The sequence below is a fragment of the Coffea arabica genome, chromosome 1c (genome assembly GCF_036785885.1).
Source record: "Coffea arabica cultivar ET-39 chromosome 1c, Coffea Arabica ET-39 HiFi, whole genome shotgun sequence".
Classification (NCBI taxonomy): Eukaryota; Viridiplantae; Streptophyta; class Magnoliopsida; order Gentianales; family Rubiaceae; genus Coffea; species Coffea arabica.
The window spans coordinates 41,001,200-41,010,511 of record NC_092310.1 but is presented as its reverse complement, the minus strand read 5'-3'; the positions used below and the strand labels follow the sequence as shown (position 1 = coordinate 41,010,511).

At 34.7% G+C, this 9,312-nt stretch overlaps 1 long non-coding RNA gene across 1 annotated transcript; it reads right to left on the bottom strand.

The window, feature by feature from the left end:
• Nucleotides 1–2,213: 2,213 nt before the first annotated feature.
• Nucleotides 2,214–5,231, bottom strand: LOC113722277 (uncharacterized). The gene is made up of 3 exons (XR_003456630.2): nt 4,733–5,231; nt 3,073–3,136; nt 2,214–2,389 (listed from the first exon to the last, which is right to left on the bottom strand). It is a non-coding gene; the product is annotated as an uncharacterized lncRNA (long non-coding RNA).
• Nucleotides 5,232–9,312: the final 4,081 nt, after the last annotated feature.

Here is a 9,312-nt window from a genome sequence, read left to right as displayed (position 1 = left end):
AAAAAATTATTCGATGATTAAAATTAAGTCTCCTAAAATTAGAGATCATTGGTTCAAATCGCCCCCTCCGACTTGGAAATGCAAGAAAAGTATATTCCATTCTAATAGTCATCTGACATATCCTTGTAAACGCAGGAAATTGCAGACACATATTTCCTTCTACTTCAATGGTGTTTACAGCCACATATATCCTTCTACTTTACTTTACAAAGCATCTGCTGAATGCGACGTGCCAGATACTGCTCTGCATGAAGGTTCCTGTTGCTGCCCATCTTACGTTGAAAAAATTAAATTGCTTTGGCATCTATCCTGTACTGAGTGGAAGAAGAGGCCCTTCCTTCAATTATTCTCCCTCTTAGGGTGGCCTGTTTGGGTACCACGATTCACTTGTTTCTCACTTGGCCTGGGCCAGTCGAACAATATTGGATGGAAAAGAATAGAATGGTACGATAAACTGGGACTTTGAGGTGACCAATCGCATAAGAGAAAGAACTTCACATTTTTTTTTCACAGTCATAATATTCCTATAACTTAATATACCTTATTCTACATAAAGGAGGAGTCTAAAAAAATTGTACAAGAACATTCCTATAATATAATCTATCCTATTCTAAAGGGAATGGGAGCTTAAAGAAGTTGTATAAGGAACTAGCAGGTATACAAATTTGACTAAACCGAAGGAGTACTTTGATACTTCTTTGAATTTTTTTCATTGTAGGTGAATTTGAATCCCGAATCTATAATTCAAAGAGGAATTTAATCCCCTTTTGATGACCACTGAATCAAAACCCGGTGGTTTCGCTTTCCAAGGTTTAGAGGAGCAAAAGTAATTGCTTGTAATGCTAGACAAACAACCAAAAACAATTGTCTTAACACTGAAGATACCTTGGATTTGAGCACGTGATCAATGGAGTTAAATATCAAATGCTTTTCCTAAAAAAAAATATCAATTGCTTTTGTTAGACTATTATTCTTTTACCCTAGTTCAAAGGTAATTCTTAGGAAAAGTAAAGGTAATGCAATAAAAAATTACTTGTATCTGTCTCTATTTTAGTTTTTCCAATGCGAACAAGCTAATATGAATGAGTTTTAGCTCAAAGAATAAATTTTTTTTTTTGTCTTTGACCTAATAGGAAACTAAAAGGAATAGTAAAATTACAAGTATATAAATCATTATCCTAATTTAAATGTATGAGTCCAAGTTCCTAAAAATTAAAAGTCATGGATGAAAGGCTCAATATATTTAGGTTTCATTTAACTATATGTTAAAATTCATTCCATCGATTGTAGGTTAACTAGCAAGAATTTTGAACTATATTCTGTTTGTATTGTTCCCACCATTATAAGTTCTATTTGGTTGTATAAAGATAAAAGTAAACTAGTTTCAAGAAAGCTTCTTGTTAGGAAATAATATACGAGTTTACTTGAGAGGAATACGTACAGAAATCATTTTGTTGACAATATATTAGGTCAAAATTCCCCCTCACCTTTTGATCCCAAATTGGATTGGCATCAACTTTTTTGAAAATCATAGGGAATCATGATGTTGGTAATCATCATGCTAATGATCGATATGATGGTCGTTGCAGCAATCCGATACAGTATATAAATCATGCTTCTGACTTCACCTTTCATAGTGCATATACCAACCTCGTAACATCAATGACCTTTAGTTGCATATAATGACCTTTCATAGTCCATATAAATTCTGTCCTTTCGTTGCATTGCTCAGTTAGATTTACGAAATTTTCTTTTCATACATAGGTTATCCTTTTAACATCTATATATTCCCTCCAATAGATTATCCTCTTAACATCTATATATTCCCTCCTTATTGTGCATTGACCCCTGCAAAAATAAAAATTTTTATTGATCAGCTCCTTTTGAAAAAAATTGGACGTACTTCAAATTAAACATTAATGACACATTAATGGAAAAAAGGATTTGGTGTGACAGCCCCACCTTCCCCTAAGGTATACCAAAGAGGTTAGCGGACTGTCTGCCCAGCTCTCGCCAGGACTAATGAGCAGTTAAATGAAATCGAAAACGTTCGGGAAGGTAATAGCGCGCTCAAACGATTCAAAGTCGCCAAATGGCAAAACGAAAATCGAAACCACAATGAATAGTGGTTGCCACGTCACCATCCAACTAGAAGCCAACCGAATACAGATATAGCCATATAACTCGGGAAAACATTTCCAAACCAAATAGGATACGTGAACAGGGTAAATAGTTTTATACATATACGTTTGTAATTTACAAATAAAAGGAAAATATTTGGATCCAAGTACATTCAGAGTTTCCAAGCATCGAGGAGCTTTACACAGAATATGTATTAAAACTAGCTCAACTCGTACATCAAAATATCACAGTCTTCAAAAGTTGTTCCCTGTAAGGAAAACAAAATTTAATGGAGTGAGTTTTCGCCCAATGAGGTACTATTACTCAGGCATTCAAGGGGTACAAAATCACAGTGATACACTAGTCAAATAAGTTCATCAAGTAAGCACAACAAACATCACATTCCAAGAAGATTTGTAAAAGGATATGGTCGGCTCTCAAGAGCCCTTTTCCACTTTCGGCATACTTGATCTCACCTCATTGACACTCCGTCAATGTTTAAAAGTAACCAATACCGTAGACCCCACTTTACTCCCATTTCCTTCCACCTCACATACCCCTACCGGGCCCGAACTCCAAACAGTTCAATAAATGGTAATACTCGAGTATACCGGAACCAAGAGTCTCATACTCAATGATTCCTTATAACAGTCCCCATGGTTTATCAATTTCCTCGACCAAGCCCTTGCTGGCTCGATTCAATTGACCACCAATGGGGTTGAATTCAGTGATAACAGTATAAGTCGTTGGAGACACGTCCAAACGACACAGTTCAAGTATAATCAAGTCAATTCAAGTGATACAGTGAACAGTCAATTAAACCATAGAGTGCGAGAGTGGTAAAGTACACCCTCGTCTCAACCAGTATCATCAGTAAACACAAACATTCCAATCATGTATCTCAAGTACAACAAAGCCAAGAAGTATCAATCATGTGAGTAGTACACTCACCAAGTAAGCAAAGAGAATTTTCACACTTGTCCACCCGACGAGCGTTTCGGACCACCGTCATGCCCTAAAACATTCAAACAAGTACAATGAGACTCGCTTACGAGTCATAAACCATATCCACATACTACCAAAAATAAGACTCCATTAGAACGTATAAGTACCAAAGTAAGCTAGGGAAAGTCCGGAAATGAAAGTTAAACACTAAAACCCAAAAACAGATTTGACGTCATTTAGCATATTGGACACCACCGGTGCTACAATTATCGGATTGGGGTGTAATTTATACCATTGCGAAGCTAAGACAGAGGGCTACAACTTTGATGAAGACTACTTAGTCCATTTCTCACCCTAACTAGGTCAAATTTACCAAAACAACTCCTAATTTTCCAGTTCGAACCTCACTGTGAAATTCAACTAGCAGTCCTGATTCATTTACTCATATCTCAGCACACACAACTCCAATTCAGGTAATTCCAAAGCCATTTGAAAGCTAAGATACAAGGATATAATTCTTAAGAAGACATCAACAACCAATTCAGTAGTATTCCTGGTCAAAACAACCAATTACAGAAGCTGATTAGCATATTCGGATAGAAACAGGGCAGCAGGGGTATTTCAGTCTTTTCACAGGCTACGTTGCTCCGATTGGCTGAAATTTTGCAGGCATATATTTAACTCAAGTATCTACAATTCATGTTCTGAGCAGGACCTGGTTCGGCCTTTACCATGGACAACCATGCAGTGCAAAAACAGGGCAGATTCATCATCTAAGTTACAAATTCATTTTCCTGCAAAAACAGGACATTCAAGCAGGACAGCCTACTTTGAGGAATCACGGACAGCAGTACGCCAGGAGGAAAAATATGAAATTTTAACGGAACGAAGGCCCATGAGTCTAGTTTCCGATGCCACTGACGGCACCCCAATCGGATTTTTCTACATGAAGATATAAGCATTTTACTGAGACTGATTAGTGAAAGCCGAAAATCTGGAAACTCATTTTTCACTTGTGAAAAACTCCTTTTCTCTTTTAAAACCACAAAAAATTTATTCAAACCACTCATACACTTAAGTATGACATTCATATCAGTAACTTTATCATAATTTAAGCATCAAATTTCAACAAAAACCAAAGGTGAAGCTCAACTCTTCCTCTCTCCCACTTCGGACAATTTCAAACTTTCACAAGAGTTACTTCAACTTTATTGCTGCCAATCTCACATCTAAGCCAGCAATTTTCTACCAAGATCAAAGACAACATGCTATATATCATACGAAACAAGAAATATAACATTTATAGCAAAACTTTCTAGTGGAAACTCCTCAAAATTTCACAAGAAAAGCTGTAAATTGAGCTCATGTTTCTCCCTCGGTCAAATCTGGAAATTTCATTTTAGCAACCACTAGCTCACGTGGATGCTATATTTACACCAAGCTTCATCTATCAAAAGGGATTCAAGGATTCCCCAGTAACTTGCAGCAAAACAAGAGCCAAAATCTAGAAAACAAATGGTTATTCCTAGTTCAATCCAAGCTGGAAAATTTCCAGCAATAAAGCAAGTCTCTACAACCTGTTTCTACCTCAATCCAACCTCAACCAAACATACATCAAAAGCCCTCTAAAGTATGTGAAAGAAATTGAAATTCCAAGTCATGTTACCTTTGACACAAGCTAGAAGTTAACTCCCCTGTTTTGGTCCTTCTACCCGATCAAGCAAGCTAGAAATGGAAGTAAGACACAAGCTTCCTTTAAGTGTTCTCTCTCTAGTTCCTCTTGGCTGAAGTGGAAGCAAAACAAGAGAAATTTCTTTATTCTTCTCTCAAGCTCCTCTCGGCTGGAAGGTTGAAGCATGGCACAAATTTTTCCTCTCAACTCTCTCTACTCTCTCTCGGCTAAAGTGAGACAAAACAAGTGACCAGTCTTGTTTGTCATTGTTTTTCTTTCTCTCGGTGGTTGAGCTGAAGAAAAGAAACAAGAGGAGGTAAATTTGGCTTAGTCAACTTGCATGCTACTTGGACTTGGTTAAAAATGGAGGCAATGGAGAAGTATATCTCTCACGGTTGGGAAATTGGAGTAGGACAAGGGAAAAAAATTCCTGCAGCTTTCCTTGACTTTTCCTACTCTCTTGGCTGGAAAAATGAAGAAGAAATATCTCTCACCTCCCCTCTCTCTAGAACCGACCAAAGCAAGAGAAAAAGAATAAGGAATAAAGCTGCATGAAACTTCAACTGGATAGACATAACTCTAGTCTTGGTCAAGGTTGGTCAAGAGTTATTCTAACAATTACCCCTCACTTCTATATTCTCATGTTATATTCCTACTAATTTCTTATTCTAGTTTTCATTTCTATAAAGGTTGATCCAACACTAATATAGGGTACATCCAAGTTATTGAAAATAGTACATCCAAGTACATCCATGAAATTGGGTGTAAAAGAAAGAGTAACGAGTTCTCAAAAACTCATTTCATAAGAAATTAGGAAATTTCAGCTTTGCATGATGATCTTTGGAAAAATCGAATCTTGAGTTTGACACGTCCAAAAATGGAAAACTTTGCACCGTTGGAAATTAGGTTCAAAGTACTAAAATTTCCTAGAAGACATTTTTCCAAGATTCTAAAGTGAAGGCATTCGTTTTTTCAGCCCAAAGTGGCTGATCTGAGCAAGCGAGTCAGATTCAGTCTTGTTTTTCGGCAATCTTTGGAAATTCAGCAAAATTCACAGAAAGTGAACTAGCCTTTGAAATTCGTAACACAATAAGAGTTCCAAACAAGGTTTCAAACACAATAAACGGAACTAAATTTGGAGTTTTTAGTAAGAAGATGTCACAGTCTAAAGTTGGTTAAATTTCACCACTAGAACAGTGAAGTTCCAGATTTGCCAAGCAATCTTTGGGGCATCATTTGGGATATAGAAATGGTATTGAAATTACACCAAATTTGGTACACTTAAACTTCCATATGAGAACTACCTCTCTATCCAATTTCACATAACAAATCCCATGGAAAATCATTTAATGAAATGACCGAAGTTTGGGAAAATTTTTAAAGTAAGTCTGCCAACCTTAGTTCTCCTTCTTTTCCAAAAGTTTTGTCCACTAAACCAACCCCAAGCCACTCCGTCTTTGAAACCAAGGGTCTATGAACATTTGATGAGCAATGGATGGGTGTTTGACATCAAAATTTTCAAAACAATACATCCCAAAACTAACCTAACCATTTGGCTAGCAAGAAAAGAAAGATTTCCACTTTTGCAGCTTTGCTGCACTTTCGAACTCAAACCACCACTCACTCAATACAAGTTCAAATTGAGAATGCTTTATGGTGTTGGAAACTAGATTCAAAAGGCTACAATTCATCAGAACAAGTCGTTAAGAAACAAGTAACAAGTAAACATAATACCTTCAATTCTAAAACAAGATCATGAAAAACCCAATAAATTTCGGGATCTCATATTTGGCCTTTCAAATTGAGGTATATATTATATTTCTTATATGAATCTAAGAACATGATTTATACAAAAATTGATCGTTGCATTCCTTCACCATGAGGTCTTGGGTCAGGCACTGATTAATGATCACTATCATCTCCAAAGATATAACCAGTGAAACATTTACAATCTAAAACACAATTCATACTATGTTCGTCATATGTAGGCCTACTTGCTTATAAACTATTACGACAAGAATTCAACTTTAAAACAACTCAAAAAACATTTAATTAACAACCACACTATTCACATTTATCACCATGTAAGTAAGCTCCTCTTCTCGGCTATCTTTTATACAAAAGTTGTAGAAAAGATTAAAGAAAAATAGTGAGCTAAAGGCTAAATGACATCATATTTTTCTGTGCATGTGCTATTTGGTAAATAATTTACTGACAACATATCATTCATAATAATAATTTAGAGCAAGACAAGTGCATTCGCTTAGGATGAAAGGCTGGGTTTGCAACTGCACCATCCATCCCATGGCTCAAATCAGGCCAGTCATTTCGATCTGGACTATTGATTTGAAACTCAAATCATTTTATATCAACGGTGCAAATCAGACCGAGTTGAGGTGGTTTGATATAGGCCATAAATTACTTTCTACCATTGTAGCTCAAATCCATTTGCGTCAAGTTATTGCTTGACAAGTCATTGCATGTAGCCAAACATCCTTGAGGATGGACCTGGGGCATGGACCACTGTGAGTGACAACCGTCCTATGGTGTGGTTAGATGTGAGTTTGGGGTATGGTTAGATGTGATAATATGTACCCAATCCTAAATTTTTATGCATCGTTAGTGTATACATGAGCAGTATTCAGTATATGTCATGTAATTTAATTTCAAATTTGAAATTTAGACAAGTAACATATTTTTACAACTGCTAGATTTTAGGCAGGTGGCATATTTTTACAACTGCTAGTGTGAAAAAACTTTGCACTAATAGTGTATAAAATCTTAATCTCATAGCTTATGTAATTTCTATTTTCATTAACAATTGATGCATAATATCATTGAGTTAACAATTAATGCACTATAGAAAAAATGATATTTCAAAAATGGTATGCTTTAGTAACCATTACAGTAGAAGATTTCAAAGAAACATATGTAGCTCTAATAGATAGTGGAGCTGATTCAAGTTGTATTAGAGAAGGAATAATTCCTACTAAATATTATGAAAGGACAAATGAAACATTAATGGCAGCAAATGGAGAAAATTTACAGGTAAAATATAAATTTACAAAAGGATCAATATGTAATAATGAATATTGTATTAGACATAATTTCATAATTGTAAAAAATATAAATCAAGATATAATATTAGGAACACCTTTTTTAATTCAAATTTATCCATTCTCAGTAAGTCATGAAGGAATTTCAACAAATATAATGGGAAAAACTATTACTTTTAAATTTTTAACTCCAATAAAACAAAGAGAATTACAGGAGCATCGACTCCTAGATGGAATAAAGGTTTTACTGCAATTTGTATTAAACCTATATGAATATATCGATATCCTTCACTTAAATATTTTTGAATTGTACTATGATTTAATAATGGAATAGATTGATATTCTTCTTGAATAGATATTGTTTCTTCATGTGTTTTAACTGATAAGGCTGTTTTGAAATCTAAAGGACCTATTCTATAGATATGTTCTATTTTTTCTTCTGGAATTGTCCAGTTTGAATTATTAACAGGCATATGATATTCATGACTTTGTACTATATTATCTTGTTTTGAATTAGATCCTATTTTTAATTGTCTAAGAAAGGTGTTGCAACATTATTAGTTTCAGGATTTACTAGACAATTAAAAAATTGGTGGGATAATGCTCTAACACTTCAAGATAAATTATCAATATTAGATCATACGCAGGAAATTGAAGATGATCAAGGAAACATTCAAATTCAATCAGATGCTGCAGAATTTTTAATTGTAACCATAGTAATGTACTTTATAGGAAATCCAAAAGAAGAATTAAATTCTAATAAAATATTTTTAACAAATTTAAGATGTCCAACATTATCAGATTTTAGATGGTATAAAGATATGTTTTTAACTAATGTATTAAGAAGACCAGATTGTAATGCTTCATTTTGGAAAGAAAGATTTATTACAGGATTACCAAGTTTATTTTCACAAAGAATAATGGATAATTTACAAGGACATGGATCATGACCTTATTACTCAAAGAACTGATCGTGAATTTACAAATTACCTGAGAACCCAAAGAGATTCTCCTAGATTACAAAACAAAGAAGCAGTTCTACAATCCAGAGGATATCAATATTTCATTTAGATTAGAGACGGACGACAAAGTATTCCAGTCTATCAAATTCCAAAATATGATACCGTATATATTCAGAAAAGCCCTTACGCAACCCTTACTCCAAAAGAGAGAGCTTTTCTCATCCAGAGAGAAATTCAGAGAAACCTTATTAGAATTCAAGTTCTTCGAAGAGCTGGAAGAAATGAGGAATTTATTCAATATTACAAGGATCAAAATAAACAATTATCTAACCAATTAAAAGATGTTATTTACTGATTTTGCAGGAATATGGATTCAAAAGCAGGAAGCTCTAGACCTGAGACTCCTCAAGATTATGAGATGAGTCTTACTCCTGTAACTCAAAATAGATTTCAAATACTACAAGATTTTCCAGCTTTGACTTACAGTCAAGCTACTCGCACCCCAATTTCCTCTCAAATAAGATCAATCCAACAAATTCCAAAAATCCCAGAAAAA